Below are 20,276 nucleotides of genomic sequence, written 5' to 3' on the forward strand. Positions count from 1 at the left end.
GACTATACTTTGAGAAAAACAACAGCATTACTCTGGAGATGTTTTTTTTACAAGAAGGAGGTGAAATTACACTCAAGATGTCTGAGTGAGTTATTGCCACACTTCTTACTAAGGAGGACTTGATCATTTCCCCCTCTCCTGTCTTCATTTTGAGCTTTACGTAATTCAGCACACGCTCCCATCTTGTGTACCCTAGTTCTCCTTCCAATTAACCAGATCCTAAAACTCATGTTTTCCAGAAAATTTAGAGAGAAAGCATCAGGCCAAGTTACCTACCTTTCCTAAATATATTTCAGAAAAACACCTTTCTCCCGCTACTGACCACAGAGAATCTTTCTAATGTTCCTCAGTACTTCCCAGTATGAACTTCTACAACAGAGGACAATCATATTGGTCAAAAGATTTTTGGGATGAGAGTGTGTTCAGGAAGATGCAGTGCCAAATTGTGAAAGCTGTCTGGGTGGATAGATTAGGAATGCAGGCAGCCCTGAAAGAAATTCTCTTCGGAAGATTTTTTTTCTCTGCAACAAGAATTCTGCTGCAGGTGAACATCAGCATACGGCAAAATGATAATCCTGTAATGCTGGTTCTCCCATGTGGGTAAGCAGGGTTAGAGATAAATACGATTCCAAGTTCCCCTTCTCACGCAGACGTTCACACGTTTCAGAAAGCAATCTACTTTCTGGAGAGCCTGGCAATGAAAACAGTCTCACTTCAAGTCAAATCCAAATGGTAATGAGTTATCCTTCAGTGCTTTGTTTCAGAGCACATCTTAAGAGACTAAAGGAAAGGCAGAAGGAAAGAAAAGAACACACAACCTCCCTCCAACTCTGACAACTTACAGAACTTAAAACAAAACTGGAGTTCTCCATCTAGCAAACACACAGCAGATGCATCCTTACCAAATATTGTCAAGTGTTCAGTTGGATTCTGAACAGGCTGGCTTAGGAAGTGTTAAAGTGAATGCTATTTTTTTTCCCCGCAAACGACACATCTTCATCTAACATCTAAACTGGCAGAGTCAGAAATTCCTGTGCTTGAACCCCAGCCTCTCTTTGGCTATGTTTTAAATTCTACACGCCTTAGTTTCTTTATCTACCAAATTAGGATAACTGTCAGACCCATTCCACAGGTTTATTATTGCTATTTATTTTTCTTTTTACCCCCAGTCATCTTGTGATTGGACATGTCTGCACATCTGTCGTCACTGTCCTGACCTAATTGCCTGGCATCTCTCTCTTGGACACTGCTTTGAGTCCCTCTTGGTGCTTCTTATTCCTGTCTTGATTTTCTCTGTTTCCCATCCTATCACACAGCAGCCAAAGTGATTGAGAAAACTAAAACAACCGGATCAGATTGTGTTACCCTCTCACCTAAAAATCATTCTACGTTTTTCTTGTGCTCGTAGAATAAAACCTAAACGCCTTTCCATGACCAGCAGGGACTTCAGAGATTTGTTTCCTCATCTACTTCATCTGCTTTGGGCTGTTGCACTCATTGCCTCTTCTGCCTGGAAGGTTTTTTTCACCCCCCCCCCCCCCCCACCGGTTCCGGGTACAGGAGGCTCAGTGTCATTTCTCAGGTCCACCTTAAATGATCCCTCTACCTACAGCCCTCCCGTACTCCTTTATCTCAGTTGATCTCCCCTAGCTCTTGCCAATTCAATCACCACGTTCACTTTCTTTATCACAATACAAAGTTATCTTTTGCAAAATTACTCTTTTCTAGTTTGTGTGTTTTCTCCCCCATCGGAATGTAAGTTTCTTGAGGTAAAAAACCTTGGGTATCTTGTTCATCATGCTATCTCCAGGGCCAGTAATCATGTGGAGTAGAGTTGTCATGCACAGTAACAGCTACATTTATTGCGAGCTGGGGTAGGCAGGCCCCCTGCAAGTCCTTTACATGCACATGTTCTTTGTGTGTGTATGCATTCTAAAACGATGTTTATTTATTTTTTGAGAGAGAGCCTGAGCGGGTGAAAAGCAGAGAGAGAGAGGCACAGAGGATCTGAAGTGGGCTCTGAGCTGACAGCGGAAAGCTTGATGTGGGGCTGGAACTCACGAACCGTGAGATCATGACCCAAGCTGAAGTCCGACCCTCAACCGACTGAGCCACCCGGGCACCCTCATTTTTTAAAACTGAAATATAATTGATGCCCGATATCTTATTTCAGGTGTACGTAATAGTGACTTGATATTTCTATACATTATGAAATGATCTCCACAGTAACTCTAAGTTACCATCTGTCAACATACAGTTACAATATTATTGACTGTTACTCCTATGCTGTATATTACATCCCCATGACGTATTTATTTTATAGCTGCAAGTTTGTACCTCTTAATCCCACTTCATCTATTTTGCCCTTTCTCCTCATCTTGTCCCCCTCTGGTAGCCTACAGTGTTTTTGTATCTAGGAGTGGGTTTCTTTTTTGTTTTGTTGGTTCATTTGTTTTATTTTTCAGATTCCACATGTAAGTGAAACCACACAGTATTTGTCTTTCTTTGTCTGACTTATTTCACTTAGTGCAATACCCTCTATCCATGTCGTCACAATTGGCAAGATTTCATTTTTTAATGACTGGATAATATTCTATTATTATTGCTGATAATATTCTATTATATGTTATATACATTCTATTATACATTACATATAATTCTATATAATATATATTATATCCTATGATATTCTATTATACTATATATATATATATAGTATGTATACTATATATATATATATATATATATATATATATATATAGTATACATAAAGAAGATGTGGGATATATACCTATGTGTGCATATACACATTTTTATGTGTATCATTCATCTATCACTTGATATGGAGGTTGCTTCCATACCTTAGCTAATATAAATAATGCTGCAATGAGTAGAGGGTGCATATATTTCTTCGAATTGGTGTTTCCATTTTCTTCAGATAAATATTCACTAGTAAACTTGCTGAATCATATGTTCATATGTAGTTCTATTTTTAATTTTTTTGAGGAACCTCTATATAGTTTTCCATAGTGGCTGCACCAATTTGCATTCCCATCAACAGTGTATGAAGGTTTTCTTTTCTCCAATCCTTGCCAGGATGTTATTTTTGTCTTTTTGGTAATAGCCATATATACACTGTGGTGGTGTGAGGTGATACTCCATTGCAGTTTTGATAATCATTTCCCTGATTAGTGATGTTTAACACACTTTCATGTACCTTTTGGCCATCTGTATGTCTTCTTTGGAAAAACGTTTGTAAGTTTTCAGCCCATTTTTAAAATCAGGTCGGTTTTTTGAAATTAAATTATGTAAGTTCTTTATATATTTTGGGTGTTAACCAAAATTGAATGTTTGATTTGCAGTGAACTTTTCCCATTCAGTGGGTTGCATTTTCATTTTGGTTATGGCTTACTTCACTTTACAAAAGCTTTTTAGTTTCATGTAATCTCATTTGTTTATTTTAATTTTTTGGTGTCTTTGCCTGAAAATAGTTGGTCCAAAAAATATTTTACAAACAGATCGATGTCAAAAAGATTACTGCTTATATTTTCTTCCATGATTTTTATGGTTTTAGGTCTTACGTAAAGTCAAGTCTTTAATACATTTTGAATTTGCTTTTTGTATGTGGTGTAAGTAAATGGCCCAGTTTGATGTTTTGCATGTAGCTGTCCAGTTTCCTCAACATCATTCATTGAAGAGGCTGTTTTTCCCCATTTTATATTCTTGCCTTGTTTGTCATAGACTAGTTGACCATGCATGTGTTGGTTAATTTCTGAGCTCTCTCTTGTGTTCCATTGATCAATATGTTTGTTTTTATGCCAGTACTATAGTTTTGATTACTATAGCTTTGTAATATGGTTTGATATCATGGAGTGTGATACTTCTAGCTTTGTTCTTTCTCAAGATTTCTTTGGCTGTTTGGGGTCTTTTGTGGTCTGTACGAATTTTAGAAATATTTACTCTAGTTTTGTGAAAAATGCCATGGATATTTTGATGGGTATTGAATTGAATCCATAGATTGTTTTGGGGAGTATGAACATTTTAACAATATTAAGTCTTAATAGGGTACCTGGGTGGCTCAGTCAGTTGAGCGTCCACCTTTGGCTCAGGTCATGATCTTACAGTTCATGAGTTTGGGCCCCACATCTGGCTTGCTGTTGTCAGTGCCAAAGCTGTCCTCGCAGAGAGCCTGCTTTGGATCTTCTGTCCCCTTCCGTCTTTGTCCCTCCCTTGCTTGTGCTCACACTTGCTCTCTCTCTCAAAAATAAATAAACATAAAAAAACCCCAATATTAACTCTTCCAACCTATGAACATACTATGTTTGTTCATTTATTTGTGTCGTCTTTAATTTCTTTCATAATATATTATAATTTTCAGAGTACTTATATCTCCTTTCCTTGGTAAAATTTATTCCTAGATACTCCATTTTTTTGATGCAATTATAAGTAGGATTATTTTTTAAATTTCTATTTCTGATAGTTCTTTATTAGTATATGGAAATGTCACAAATGTTAATTCTGTATCCTGCAACTTTACTAAATTCCCCTATTAGTTCTAATAGTTTTTGGTGGTGTTTTTAGGGTTTTCTATATGTAGCATCATGTTGTCTGCAAATGGCAATAGTTTTACTTCTTTCTTTCCAATCTGGATGCTTTCATTTCTTTTTCTTGCCCAAATACCAAATACCATTTTGAAAGAAGTGATGAGAGTGGGCTTCCTTGTCTTGTTCCTGATCTCAGAGGAAAAGCTTTCTCAAAAGTTTTTCACCATTGAGTTTGATGTTAGCTGTGGGCCTGTCCTATATGGCCTTTATTATTTTGCAGTATATTCTCTCTGAACCCATTGTGTTGACTTTTTATCACAAACGGTTGTTAAATTTTGTCAATGCTTTTTCTGCATCTATTGAAATATGATTTTTATTCTTCATTTTGTTAATGTAATGTATCATATTGATTGATTTATGAATATTGAACCAGCCTTGCATCCCTGGAATAAATCCCACTTGATCATTGGTGTATATCCTTCCATCACATTACTGGATTTGGTTTGGTAATGTTTTGTTGAGGGTTTTACATTTATGTTATGTTTAGGGATACTGGCCTGTAATTTTGTTTTTCTCTGGTATCTTTGTGGTTTTGATATCAGGGTAATGCTGGCTTTGTAAAATGAACTTGGAAGCATTTCTTCCTCTTTAATTTCTTGAAATAATTTGTGAAAGATAATTACTATCTTCTTTAAGTTCAGTAGAATTCACCTGTGAAGCCATCTGGTCCTACACTCTGGTTTTTGAAAGTTTTAAAATTACGAATTCAATTTCATCACTTGTAATCAGCTTATTCAGATTTTCTATTTCTTTATGATTCAGCCCTGGGAGGTTATGCTTCACTTTTGGAAGGTTGTGTCTTTCCAGGGATTTATTCGTTATGATCCTTTGTATTTCTGTGGTGTCAGTTGTAACTTCTACTCTTTCATTTCTGATTTTACTTATTTGAGTCCTCTCTCACTTTTTCCTGTTAAGTCAGGCTAGAGGTTTAGCCATTTTGTTTAGCTATTCAGAGAACCAATTTTTAGTTTCATTGATCTTTTCTGTTGTTAAGTCTCTGTTTCATTTATTTCCACACTGATATTTATTATTTCCGTCCTTCTGCTAACTTTGGGTTTTGTTTGATCTTCTTTTTCTAGTTCCTTTAGGTGTAAATTCAGATTGTTTATTTGTGATTTTTCTTGTTTCTTGAGGTAGGCCTGTATGGCTATGAGCTTCCCTCTTAGAACTGGTTTGACATTCTGTGTTTGTTCCTGTGAATTAGGTGGAAAAACTACTTCTGTTCTGGAAAGACTGGCCTTGTGTAGGAGCATCCCCTGTGTAGACTGCATGTACCTGGCAGTTTGGGCGGTTGAGGCAGGGGTTCCAGGGTGTGCCCAGTCAGGGCACTTTGGTTGGATAGCTAGTGCTGGAGCAAGTGTGTGTGGGGGGCATGTTCGTGTGGGATCATGGTCTGCCTTGGTGGGATGGCTAAGACTGGGGCAAAAGTGGTCTGGGACTGTCCTGGGGTGTGCTGTACCAGGGCTTCCCTGGTGGGACAGCCAGAGATGGAGTGGGCATGGGTGGCGGGTCTGTCCCAGGATGTGCTGCACCAAGGCTGCCTTGGGGGTACAGCTGCATCGGGTACAGGCAAGTTGGTCTCAGAGTGTGCCATGCTGGGGCTACCTTGGCAGGATGGCTGGAGCTGGGGTGGGCACAGGTGGGGAGGCCTGGGGCTCATGGAGCTGGAGCCACCCTGTGGAGATGGCTGGAGCTGGTGTAGGCTAGGCCTGGCGTGCACTGAGGCAGCCCTAGCGGGCTGGAAAAGGCATTTGGGCCCTGCTCCCACTTGCACCCAAGATAGAGGGGAATGTAAAAAAATGGCACTCACCAGTGTCTTGGACTCTAGAAAGAATTCCAACAGTTTCCTCCCAGTTTGGTAGATGCCCTAGGGTTAGGAAATGGTTCTCCTTACTTAGAAGTCTAGTTTCCCTTTAAACAGGTGTCTTTTTTTCCCACTGTGCCCCAGTGTGGGTGAGTCGGCCCATTGATATCACTGCTCAGTGATATTCCTCTCTACTGCATTCCCCGCTGTGGGGGTAGGGGAATTCCCATCATTACTTGTCCCCAACTCTTCTACCCTGTCTGTGTGGTCCCTCTACCATTTGCTCTGCAAATGCTGCTCATTCAGCCCTCAGTTCCTCTTCAGAACGACTTGGTCTACATAGGTATAGATTCAGTGTGTCAGTGGGAGGAGGTAAGTTCATTGTCTTTCTACATTGCCGTCTGGGGCCTCCCTCTTGCACACACTCTTGTATTTCTCACAATCTGTGAGGTAGACACTATCTTTTTTAGCCTGTTTTACACACGAGAATTTAAATGTTGTGGCCAAGATTATTTAGTTAAAAGTGGTAGACCTGAGACCATAGCGAGGGAGATTAGTTGAAGACTCTAACTCTATAATCATTTTTCAATTTCCTGATTAATATTTGTTGAATGTTTAGTGCATAGTAAATACCTAGTGTCTAATAAGTGTTAAAAATAAAAGCTGTTATTAATATTGTTATTATTCAAAGTGAAACAGTTTTATTCTCCAATTGGCTTGGTTCCTTGGAGTATAGTGGCCAGGGTCTGAGGGAAAGCTGTTAGAAAGTTGAAGGGACAAGTCTGTGAAACTTCTCCGAAAAAGTCTGTCTACAGTAATTCTGGGGCAGATATGCCTTGAGTCAAATCAGCTGATTTGGCCTAAAGGCTATCTCAAACAGCCTTGTAGAATACGAATCCTCATTTTAAATTTGAGGATCTAATGCTGCCGGATGTTTCACAAATCTTACTTACAATCAATGTTACACTTCCATGGAAGCTATAAAATATATTTCAGTGACTGGAAGCCATTCAAAAGATTATCTAGAGATTTACTACTTTTAAATTGGAAGCAGAATAAATGCAGTGGCTGAGCAACAGAGGAGAAACGTCAGGGCTGAATCTTCCCCTAATCCTTACCACCATTTTCTGTTGGTCTTTCCTCATTTCCATCAAATTTGACCTTTAATAAAAGATTTATGGTAATAAAAGGGGAATACTCATTTAAATTTAAAATGGTTGTACTGATTTAGAGTAACAGCGTGTCCAAAAAGATTAGGTAATATGCCAGGATATATAGAGCATGTTGGACAGAATTCTGTTCACAGAGGAGTGGGTTCCCCATGTTAACTCTAATGGTTAGATAGGGGGTTCTCATGATCTTATCTCACAGGTTAGGCAGATTTGAAAATAATTATACACGTAAAACACTTGTGCAGTGCTGAACACATAGTAGATTGTATTATTTTTCCTACCCCAATTATTAATATAAAAATACCTCGAGGGATTTTTTTTCTTATTGGAGACTTCTAGATACCTAAAGGAGGTGTTGGGGATGACTGAATGAACCCCCTTTTAAAAATGAAAATACTGCATAAATTACTGAATTTGTATGTGTTTATAGCACTATATGAAGTTAGGGGGAAAGGGAAGGCATTATTTTCTTGTTAAAAATCTCTGAGGAACTGGGAACGTCCATTAACCTCTCTGGCTAAGGTAAGAGCCTAAGAAAAACAAAACAGAGTGGTTTGGACTGTCTTTTGTTACCATGTAGTCTGGCCTTGACCAAAGAACTGCTTATTACATTAGGTCCTTTATTATTGAAGACACTTGTTCTAATTCTTAGTTTTCAACCTGTCAGTGATATCTGGCTAACTTGATTCCTGCAAATGTGCTCGTTTGTTTTGTTTTTCATTTTATGGACATTGCAAGATGGAAGCGGGTCTTTTCTTGAGACAAAGCTTTTCTCTCTCTTCTTGGAGTTTTTACCCTGCTCTTCTCAGTGCTCTGACACTTCCTTCTTAAGAATATTAGATGCAGTATTGGGACTAGCAATAAATAGAGAGAAGTTTCTGGGGGAAATATTTAAAAAATTTCTTTTCCTTCAGTGTCTTTCCACCCCCGTTGAAGTAGTCTACTTGTTATTCATTGACTCACGGTAGAGATGCAGTAGGGAGGGAAACCAGGTAAATAGTCTTTCTGGAATTGGTTTCTGAAGACTGAATTTATTAAGGAGTTTAGACTTGGGTCCATCTGCGGGGAACATCAAAAGCAAGGGTAAGTAAATTCTGAAGACCTAATGTGCAACATGCTGAGTATAGTTAATAATAATATATTGTAGACTTGTAATTTGGTTCCAGGCATCGTTCTCAGCTCTTAAAGGTCACCTACTTTCCTTGGCTAATGGGTCCCTGTGTCTTCAAAGCCAGCAACTATGGCTTGGGTTCTTTTCATGCCTCATTACTCTGCCTTCTCTTTTGTATTCTCTCTCTCTCTCTTTCTCTGCAGACAGATAAGGTCCTCATCTTTTAAGACTATGTGATTAGCTTGAGTTCACCAGCATAATCTAGGATAATCTCCCTATTTCACTTTAATCACACCTGTCAAGTCCTTTTTGGCCTGTAATGTCATATGCATGTTCTGATGATTAGGATATAATCACTACTCATGGTGGTTTGGGGAAATCATTCTTCTGCCCACAGAGCTTCTTTTTTTTTTTTTTTTTAATTTTTTTTTTCAACGTTTTATTATTTATTTTTGGGACAGAGAGACAGAGCATGAACGGGGGAGGGACAGAGAGAGAGGGAGACACAGAATCGGAAACAGGCTCCAGGCTCTGAGCCATCAGCCCAGAGCCTGACGCGGGGCTCGAACTCACGGACCGTGAGATCGTGACCTGGCTGAAGTCGGACGCTTAACCGACTGCGCCACCCAGGCGCCCCGCCCACAGAGCTTCTTTATTTTCACACTTGGTTAGTCATTTGGGAATAAGAGATTACAGGGCTCACTTCCATTCTATACTCAACTGCAATGGACAAATTCTTAAATTCCATCTTTATTTACAGTAATCTATCTAGACCAGGGTTTCTTAACTTCCGCATTATTGACATTTTGGACTGGATAGTCTTTGTTGTGTAGATCTGACCTGTGCATGGGAGGATGTTGAACAGCATTCCTGGATTTTACCACTAGATGTCAGTAGTTCCTCTTCCAGTGTGACAACCAAGAAAACCCAGCTCCAGACACTGCTAAATGTCCTTTTGAGGGGACAGTATCACTCCTCCTTGGGAACTACTCATCTAGACTGACCAGGTATATTTGACTAAAAAACTGCTTTTGTTTTTTGTTTTAATAAGGGCTCCCCACTTTTCTTCATGTCTGTAAAATTCCACTGGCACATTTACAACAAGATCTGATCAAAATCAACTTTTCCTCTTGTGCGACGCCCCTCCTCCAGGAGGAGCAAGTTACTTTCTTTCTCTTTCTTTCTTTTTAAGTAGGCTTCATGTCCAGAGTGTGGAGCCCAATGTAGGGCTTGAATTCACAACCCTGAGATCAAGACCTGAGAGGGGACTAAGAGTTGGATGCTTAACCAACTGATCCACCCAGGAGCTCCATGTAGTTACTTTCTATGAAGCCATTAACTTCTTCCTTCCTAATTTGTTAGTTAACCCCTATACATTATTTCCTTTTTTGAATTTCCTTGTTAGTAACTTAATTAGTATTTTTGCAAGGCAACCATAATTCTTTCAATGTATTACCTATTGATATCTTTTACACATTTTTCTATTCCAATGATTATTTTTTTCTTATTAATTCAATAGTTCTTGCTGTATTTAATATATTAACTTACTCTGCAATATATACTGTGAATGATTTTTTTTCCAGTTTTAGGCATTATAATGTATTACGATGTCCAAGATATCAGAACAGAAAATGAAGATCCAGTCTATAAAGATATTCTGAAAGAAGATACCAAAATAAAAGAATGTAAGGAACAATATAAGATAAAAGGAAACAATTCTAAAATCCCGTTAAAGTATTGAGAATTCATTCATTTGGCAGTTACTAATTACAGAGTGCCTTTTCTGTCCCAGGCACTGTTTTAGGCACTTTGGATACACTTTGGATATTTGGAACATGGTAGAGAATGCTTTCTGCCTTTTTGGAGTTTATTACTAGTGGGTGGGGACAGATAAAAGTAAAAATACTGACTAAATTAAACGGCATGGAGGAAGATGAAAAGTACTATGGAAAAATAAGACAGAATAGAGCAAGGTAGGCAATCAGAAATTCTGAGGGCAGAATGGGGAGTTTCAGTTTATAATACCAAATAGCGTCGTCAGGTATCACTGTGAAGGTAAGATCAGACACAAGATTTGAGGGCTGCCTGGCTTGCTCAGTTGGTAGAGCATGGGACTCTTGATCTTTGGGTTGTGAGTTCAAGCCCCATATTGGGTGTAGAGATTACTTAAAAATAAAACCTTAAGACAAATAAACAACAACAACAAAAAAGAAACAAGACTTGGAAGAGGTGAAGGAATTAGCCATGAGGGTGTCTTGGGGAAACACATTCCGGGCAGAGGAAACACCAGTGAAAGCCTCTAAGGTGGAAACTTGCCTGGCTTGTTTAAGGGACAGCAGGAGAGAGCAGTGTGGAGCAGAGAGGATAATGAGTGATGAGCTCAGCTAGTTATTATGTCCGAGGAAAACTGGAAGCCATTACAGGGTTTTGGGCAGAGAAGCAGCATGATGTAATTTACATTTTTGTCTAACGTTTTATTCTGAATGAACTTCACTCTTACAAAAGTTACAAAAAGTAGTACAGAGAGTCCCTGTATACCCTTTACCCAACTTCCTTCAATGTTAATACATTATGTAGCCACAGTGTAATTACTGAAACAAGGAAATTGATATTGATGCAATACTTACTCTACAGACATTATTTAAATTTTCCCAATATTAGAACTAATGCCCCCTTTCTAGATCCTTTTCTACACTCTCATACTACTGCATTTATTTGTTACCAGTTTTGAAGACTACTAGCTATTTATTTTATAGGATGGGTCTCAAATTTCGTCTGATGTTTTGCCATGATCAAATTGACGTGTAATTTTTGCAAGACTAATGCAGAAGTGATGTACCCTTCTGGGTGGATCATGCCAGGGTGTACATGATGTTGATAGGCTTCATTACAGTGATGATCACTTGATTAAGGTGGTACCTGCCAGATTTCTGTGATATGAAGTTACAATTGTCAATTTTTAAACCGCCAGTATATCGTGGGGAGATCCTTTGAGAATATGTTTCTTGTAATATTTTCACCAACTGGATTATATATATATATATATATATATATATATATAAAACACCCAGTGCTCATCCCAACAAGTGCCCTCCTCAATGCCCATTACTGATTTTCCCCTCTCCCCTGCCCCCCACCCCCATTAACCTTCAGTTTGTTCTCTGTATTTAGGAGTCTCTTATGGGTTTGCCTCCCTCTCTGTTTGAAACTATTTTTTACCTTTCCCTTCCCCCATGGTCTTCTGTTAAGTTTCTCAAGTTCCTCATATGAGTGAAAACATGATTATCTTTCTCTGACTGACTTATTTCACTCAGCATGATACCCTCCAGTTCCATCTATGTCGTTGCAAATGGTAGGATTTCATTCTTTCTCATTGCCAAGTAGTATTCCATTGTATGTATAAACCACTTCTTTATCCATTCATCAGTTGTTGGACATTTGGACTCTTTCTATGATTTGGCTACTGTTGAAAGCACTGCTATAAACATTGGGGCACATGTGCCCCTATGAATCAGCACTCCTGTATCCTTTGGATAAATTCCTAGTAGTCACTAGGAATTTAGACCCACTACTATGACCTAGTAGTGGGTCATAGGGTAGCTCTATTTTTAATTTTTTGAGGAACCTCCACACTGTTTGCCAGAGTGGCTGCACCAGTATTTCTCATTTGTCCCAGATTTGTCCCAGCTACAAGTTAGTTTTGGTGTCCTTTGACATGCCCCATTATTTTCCAACCATTTTCTTAATGTACTGGCCCTGTAAGATAGAATATAAGGATATAGGGATATCGGGTATGAAGATATTTCAGTAACTTGAGTGAGATGAGGTGGCTTGGTCCATGGAAGTAACAAAAAAAGTAAAGACAAGGGGTTGGATTCTATATATTTTTGGGTGATGTAACCAGAAGATTCACTGCTGGAAAGGAGACGGGGTATGATCAAAAGAGAGGGATCGGAGATGGTTACAATTTGGCAATGACACAGGAAGGCGGTAGAGCAGGTTTTGGGGAAAGTGTTAGGAGTTTAGGTTTGAGTATGCTGTGTCTGAGATGTACTGAAAACATCCAGATGGGGATTGTATTGGTCTGTTCAGGTTGCTGGAACAAAGGGCCACAGACTAGCCTACTTAAGCGATAGAAATGTATTTCTCATAGTTCTAGAGGCTAAACAGCCACGATCGAGATGTGGGCAATTATGGTTTCTGCTGAGGAAAATGGCCCGCAGATGGTTGTCTTGAGCTGTATCCAACTGGCCTTTCCTTCTGTGATTTTGATGAAGAGAGAGCGATCTCTCTGGTGTCTCTTCTTATAAGGGCAGTAATCCTGTTGGATCAAGGCCCCACCCTTGTGACTTCATTTAACCTTAATTACTTCTTTAGTGGCCTCATCTCCAACTACAGTCAAGCTGAGGGTTAGGGCTTCAATGCATCAGCTCTGGGGTGGACACAGACATTCGGTCCATTACAGGAATTTTGAGTAGGCAGTGGAAAAATAAGTTTTGGATTGGGAAGAGATGCTTGAACTGAAGATCTAAATGATACTTTTGGGAGGTATCTGCATGTAGATGAGAGTTTTGACTATCAGACTGATGAGACCATCAAAGCAGGGAATGCAGATAGAGAAGATGGAGGACCAAAGACTGAGTCTTGAGTTTTTAGAATGAAATTGAGAGAGAAATCTGAGATCAAGTAAAAAGGCAGATCTTTTGAAGAACTTCGGTGTGGAAGAAAACAAAGATATGTGGCACTATCCAGAAGAAAGAATGGCATCAATTTTTTTACTTTAAAGATGGAGCATCAGTAGAATATAAGCTGATAGAAATAATCCAGTAGCAAGAGGAAATTGATAATATAGCAAAGGGAGGAAGGAATCACTGGAAAGATATCCTTGGATAGGTTAAGGGGAACGGGTTATAGTGTCTACAGGTCAAATAAGTACTGTTAGAAAAGAGAAAGAATCGTTTATCTCAGGGAAAAGTTGGGATGGAAGAGTGAACGAAAATGCTGGTTGGAGGGTCGATATGATTGTGAGAGTCTGAGAGGGTTTTTTTTTTCCAGATTATTTGAATAGTGTAGGAAACAAGATCATCTGCTGAGAATGAAGAAAGGGAGCAAGGGCTGGAGGTTTGAGGTGGAGCAGAGAAGATGGGAGATAGTCATCTAAGTAAGTGGAGTATAAATGGACTGAATAAAGTATAACATGATTCCCAGAAAGCATTATGAGATTGATTGTTTCATGCTCATGAATATAAAACAAGGAAGACGCGCCAATCTGATTGTGGGTTTTTCTTCATCTAAATTTACCCACCTAAGTTCAGGGGGGAGAGTAGGGAGAGAGTTGGATTTACCCTGTATGTGGTTTTGTCATAAGAAAACAAGAAGAAAGAGATCATTGAAGTCATATGCAGAGATGTGATTATAATCATTGATCATGGAATCTCAATGGGGTAAAGAAGGAAGTAGGATGCGGGGGGTGTTTGAAAGTAAAAGTTGGAGGTGATAATGGATTGTCATTTCTGTGAGGACAAAAGATTGTTTGAAATGGGTGCTACAGGAAGTGAGCAAACAAGATCAAAGGTGGTGGTCAAAGAATGGGAATCTTGAAATGGAGATTATGAAGAAAATGTTGTTATTACTAGTGACAAAGTCTAGTGATGACCATAAGCAGTGATTGCAAATTCATAAGTTTTGTGTCCATATGTGTGTTTTAATATACTCTGTGGAAAGAAAGGATAGTTCTGTATTACCATGTTAGGGAATATTTGAACTATGTAGAACTCCTAGAATTTTCAGAAGGTAAGAAAGAAAAAAAAATAGTACATGATTTTATCTCATCTCTATTAAAGCCCGGTTTTGATGACTAGTGATGATTTTTAAGAGTTTAATGTCGTAAAGAGATCCATGGCTGATGAAAGCAGTTCTAAATCTATAAAAAGGTAGAGTTTTGAAAATTGTCTTAATTTCAACAAACTTTGACACACACACACACACAATTTTTTTTTCTAAGTTCTGAAATGTGTGGTCACTGTGCAGATCACTGACCATCTGGAACCTACTCAATTCATAGACATTTTCAATCTGGTTTCTAGGCAGTTCTCCTAGAAATGAAGCAGTACCTCCATGAATACGAAATGTTTATGAATAAACTGGAACCGTGGCTTTCCTGCTATTCTTCTGACCTTTGCGAGTCAAATGCAAAATCCAATATCACAGACCACAGATTTTTATAGGATCAAGACATGACCTGGAATTATTTTCATTGCACTTAAGTAGCTGCACTCTGATCTAGAAAATCATTGTTTGTTCAGATCAATGGGTTTCCATTCTTTCTTGCTTGGTTTAACTGGTTGAAGTTCAAATTTAACTACAACTCATTCGTTAGAAAGATGTGGATTTTTAATGTACATTTTAATAATTTTTTGGTGTCCCTTAAATATGTTTATAGTGATCATATTCAGACCAGAGAACGAAGCCTAAGATAAAAGTTGATTGAATTACTTCCTATCTCGTGTTCATGGCATTTCATTTTTTAAAAACATTATCTACCTACTTACTTACCCACCTACCTACTTATTTATTTATATTCCTCTGAATCTATAATAATGCAGAACTTTGAAAACTGTCTTATCTCAACTAACCACACTCTAGAAAAGAATTAAGGCAGCCTATGGCAGTCTTTACTTGTTATACAAACTTATTTGGCCTTTTTTGGACGCAAAATTCACTAACAGTGGTTCTTTTCCACTTAGGTTCCGACAGCCTTCTCTGCGACATAACTGTACTTCTAGATATAATACCTTGCTTCCTGAGGCTTTCACGGGAGGTTCTGGGTCCATGGCTTCAACTCTCTTTCTGGTCCAGATTCAGTACCAGCCAGGTTAAGCTTGGCAACAATGCTCCTCAGGTAAAGGTGACATAGCATTTATATTCATTTACGCCTTCAGATGATCTGCGAGACTGAATATAATTATGTACTGGAGTGAGAAATCCAGATAAGTCAAAGTGATGCAGGAATTTAGTATAAAATTAAGATCGGGCTGGGATGTTTCTTTGCTTTTACTTATTTTGAGCAGGTATTTAATTTTCAGGGTCTTCTCCAATCCTAAGGACCAGAGGATAGAAAGTCTTTCATTATACTTGGAAACTTTGAATGCTTCTCCTTGATCATGGTTGTAATGCCTTTGCCACTTTTGACCAAATTTCTGGCTCTGGTCTCAAAAAGTAGATGGAAATGACAGGGCAGAATATTATATATAACATTCTATATATATTATATACATATAATTATTTATATATATTATACATATTTATAATATATAATATATATTATATATAACACATGTATATTATATATATATAATACATATTATATACATATGTATTATATACATATATATAGAACATGTATATGAAATAATATATATATATATTTTTAATTTAGTATTTTTTCTTTTGAGAAGGATTAGTGTTTGCTATCTACTTGGTGTGATTTCAGAATTCTCAGATCTCTGAAATACTTTCTCCACTAACTCCTTGTTGTCTGATACGTTTCCATTAACTTTCTTCTTCATTGATTTAAAGCTTTATTCACGGTTAAAAATACAAATGTCTGTATTTCATGTAGGTAATCATCTCAAGCAAGTGTGACAAGCTCTGCGGGTCACTGCCCTCCGCCTGGGTTTTGAAGGAGAGCTAACAGAAAAGCTAACAAAATTTATTTTGAGAGAGACTGAGAGAATATGAGTGGGGGAGGGGCAGAGAAAGAGAGGGAGAGAGAGAATCCCAGCAGGTTCTACACTGTCAGCGCAGAGCCCTATGCGGTGCTCGATCTCACAACCGTGAGACCACGACCCGAGCCAAAATCAAGAGTCAGATGCTTAACTGATCAAGCCCCCCAGGCGCCCCTCATGTTCTTCTTAGCAAACTTCCTCCTCAACTTACTGGTCATATTCAAGCCTGGTTTCTCCTTCCTTCCTTGTTTCCTCCTGCCTTCCCTCTCTTCTTCCTCCCTTTTCACTTTTGCTTTTCCTGGCTCTTTTCCTGTTGATCTGTTTTTTCATTTATAAATTTCAGAAAAATCTCCAGTATATATCTCAGTTTTGATGATTCTGTTTAATATTTATTTATTTATTTTATTTCTAGACATGGTAGTCTCCTTTAATTAGTAGATCCACTTTTTTCCCCCTCTTACGTCTCATGAAAAATTTCTTTAATATAGAAATGTACTGTTTTCCCCTCTTCCATTTATAGGACAGAATACAAGGTTTCCCCAGAATGAAGACCAATTGATTTTCTTTTGCTAGATCGTCATTATCTGCCTGAGGTATCTATTAACTCTCTCCTCAGGGATTCACCATCTATGTGTTTATTCTCTGTGTTCTTTTGGCCTCTGAGTGGGTATTTGGCCTCACGTGTTCTGTTTTGTGCGATTTCAAATTTATTTATTATTTCTGTAATAGTATTGCTTTGATCCCCAGTTTATCTTTTTAGCTTTGTAATCTCATTTTTCACTTTATTCTGTTGTCTTATCCTTTCATCTTGAATGTCTTGTTTCATTGATTTCATGTTGTTTGTGAGTTCTCCTAAAGTACAAATGACTTATTGTGGAGATTTTTTTCCTCTTGTTCTTTGGGTAGAGTTTAACTCAGTAACTGATTCTTTTTGCTGTTCCTCCTCTGTCTCTCTCTCTCTCTCTCTCTCTCTCTCTCTCTCTCTCTCTCTCTCCTTCATTTCACTGAACTTTTCCTCCTTATTTGGTTTGGAATTTTAAATAAGAATTACATGTTTCTTATCATAAGAAAACATTCTGGAAAGGTATAAAGAAGAATTTTTTCTTTGCTCTGCACTCCCACACCATGATCTCCTGAGGTTACTGTTGCTAATAGTTATATGTATATATCCATAGTTTTCTTTCTGCTATTAATATAAACATATGAATATGCTTTTTTATTTGTTTCAAAAATCGCATCCTACTCCATACGCTCTTTGAGATTTGCTTTTTAAAAATTTGCTTTTGTTTTAAAGATTTTATTTTTAATAATCTCGACACCCAAGGTAGGGTTTGAACTCAAAACCTTGAGATCAAGAGTCACATGCTCCACCGACTGAGCCAGCCAGTCACTCCAAAAATTTGCTTTTTTTAAGCTTAATAATCCCCAGTAAATCTCTTCCCCAAGCACTGATCTAACTCATTTTTAAACAGAGCTGCCTGAGAGTCTGTTATATGGATGTGCTAAATCTTATTCAATTATACCACTATCAGGAGCGTTTTCTTTTTTGTTACTGTAAACAATACTTCAGAAGATACTAAAGTGCTACATTTGCGTATACTAATGCTTTTATATTTGTTGAATTGATTCCAAAAGGGGAATTACTGGGGCAGAAGGTATGTGCATTCACTTATTGGTAGACACCGTTGGATTACTTTCCAGAATGCTCCTCAAAGTTCATACTTGCTTTAGCATTGCATGTGAGTGGCTATTTTAGATATCAAAAAAAACAAAAATCGTTCTCATGTGTATGAAGTCTTATTTTCAAATTGCTACATTTATTCTCAAATTACCCTGAGTTAATACTTAAATTACTTTAGTTATTATTTTGCTACTACATAAGTTCTGTGTTTTTTTCTTTTTTTTTTCTTTTCTGGAATTGATTTTATTTGGGTGATATTGGGCTTTTTTTTCCTTTCATTTTCAGACATTTTTGAGCAATTATTCAAAAAAGTCTTTTGAGCACTTTTTGTGCCCCAGGCACTGTTCTAGGCACTGTGGATACTGTCAGAAACAAAGCTGACAACCGTGCCCCACGGAGCTTTCATCCTGGAGTGTGAAAAATATATGAGTAGACAAAAAATAAATATAATAAGTTGACATACCACTCAGCTGTGGGATATTCATATGGTAGAGAGTGACTAGGTGGTCAGGGAAAACCCGTCTAAGGAACCTGGGGCTTTAAAGAAAAAAACAGTAACTATCCATGCGAAGGTCTGGGAGAAGAGTATTTCAGGGAGAGGGAGAGCAATTATCAGGGTTTTGAGGTTGGGGCAGTCTTTAGTAATCTCTAATGAGCCCAGACTGGAGTGTTTACAGCAGAGTGAGAGAAAAGGAGGCATACATGAGATGAAGTAAGGAAAACCGGCAGGGGCAATGGCACCTGTGATCTCCTCGCCGTGGTAAAGGGTTTGAATTTCATTGTGAGTGACGAAGGAGTCCTTTGGGTGGATTCTGGGAGGGATCTAACTTTTGATTTACGTTCTGAAAAGGTCACTCTGGGTTCTCAGTGGAGAATGCATTGTAGGAAATCGCAATACATCTGAATGCTTTGTAGGAAACCCAGGGCAGGGGTGGAGGTAGGATAGCTAAAAGGCTTTTGTGGACATTCCCAGTTAAAAGATGGTATTGGCTAGGACTTCACGGTGTCAGTGAAGCAAGGAAAAGTGGACTAGTTCGAGGTAGGTTTAGGAGTAGAAATTGACAGAACTTGCGTATGGACTGAGGGGGAAAAGAAGCATCAACCATGACTCCTAGGTTTTGGCCTGAGGAATTCAGTGGCCTGGTGTGCCATCTACCAAGATAAGGAGAGAGCAGCAAAGGAGCTCCTGGGTGGGTCGGTCGGTTAAGCACCCGACTCTTGATTTTGGCTCGGGTCACATTCTCAAGGTTGGTGAGATTGAGCCCACTCTTGGGCTCTATGCTGACAGTGTGGGGCCTGCTTGGGATTCTCTCTCTCCCCTCCCTCCCACATCCTTCCCCCACTCATGCATGTGCATGTGTGTTCTCTCTCTCTCTCTCTCTGTCAAAAATAAATAACTAATACACTTTAAAATTGTCAAGAATTGTCATTTAAAAAAATAATAGAGCAGAAAAGAGATTTGAGGGATGGTAGATGAAGAGTTCTTTGCTTTTTGAGATTTAAAAACAGTAAGAAATTGGTATTGTGGTATAGATTTCAGAGGTACCAGCAAATACCAGAGGTACTTGAAATGATGGAATTAATTTTCATACATATCAAAGAATAACTTAATAGAAAACTTGACAAGTGAGATCTGGGTACGTGAATGGGGCTAGTCGGATCTAAGGCTTTTTGTAAGGACAGTAGAATGGGAGCTGGTTTTAATTATGGAGCCCAAAAGCCCAAACGCCGAGGACCTCACTCTTGAGTATCAGCACTTACATTAGCTGTCCTAGTTCTCTGTGGGTAATTCACTCGAGTATTGTATTGTTACTACCAAAGACCTTTTATTTTTCTCTAGAGTCTGCATGTGCAACAGATCTAAGTCGAAGTGGGTTAAAAATCCCATATAGAGGGACACCTGGGTGGCTCAGTTAATTAAGTTTTGACTCTTGATATTGGCACATATCATGATCTCACAGTTTGTGAAATCAAGACCCATGGTAGGCTTTGTGCTGACAGCATGAAGCCTGCTTGGGATTCTCTCTCTCCCTCTTTCTCTTCCCCTCTCTGCTCTCTTTCTCTCTCTCTCAAAATAAACTGTAAAAAAAAATTTAAAACTACAATATAGAGACTTTAAAAAAAATTTTTTAATGTTCGTTTATTATTGAGAGACAGAGAGCCACAAAGTGTGAGTA

The 20,276-nt window shown here is 38.4% G+C and overlaps 1 pseudogene; it reads left to right on the forward strand.

Moving 5' to 3' along the window:
• The first annotated feature begins 361 nt into the window (after window positions 1-361).
• Window positions 362-20,276, forward strand: part of LOC131507953 (dipeptidyl peptidase 1-like) — a 34,663-nt pseudogene continuing 14,748 nt past the window's right edge.

Source organism: Neofelis nebulosa, chromosome 3 (assembly GCF_028018385.1).
Source record: "Neofelis nebulosa isolate mNeoNeb1 chromosome 3, mNeoNeb1.pri, whole genome shotgun sequence".
NCBI classification, from domain to species: domain Eukaryota; kingdom Metazoa; phylum Chordata; class Mammalia; order Carnivora; family Felidae; genus Neofelis; species Neofelis nebulosa.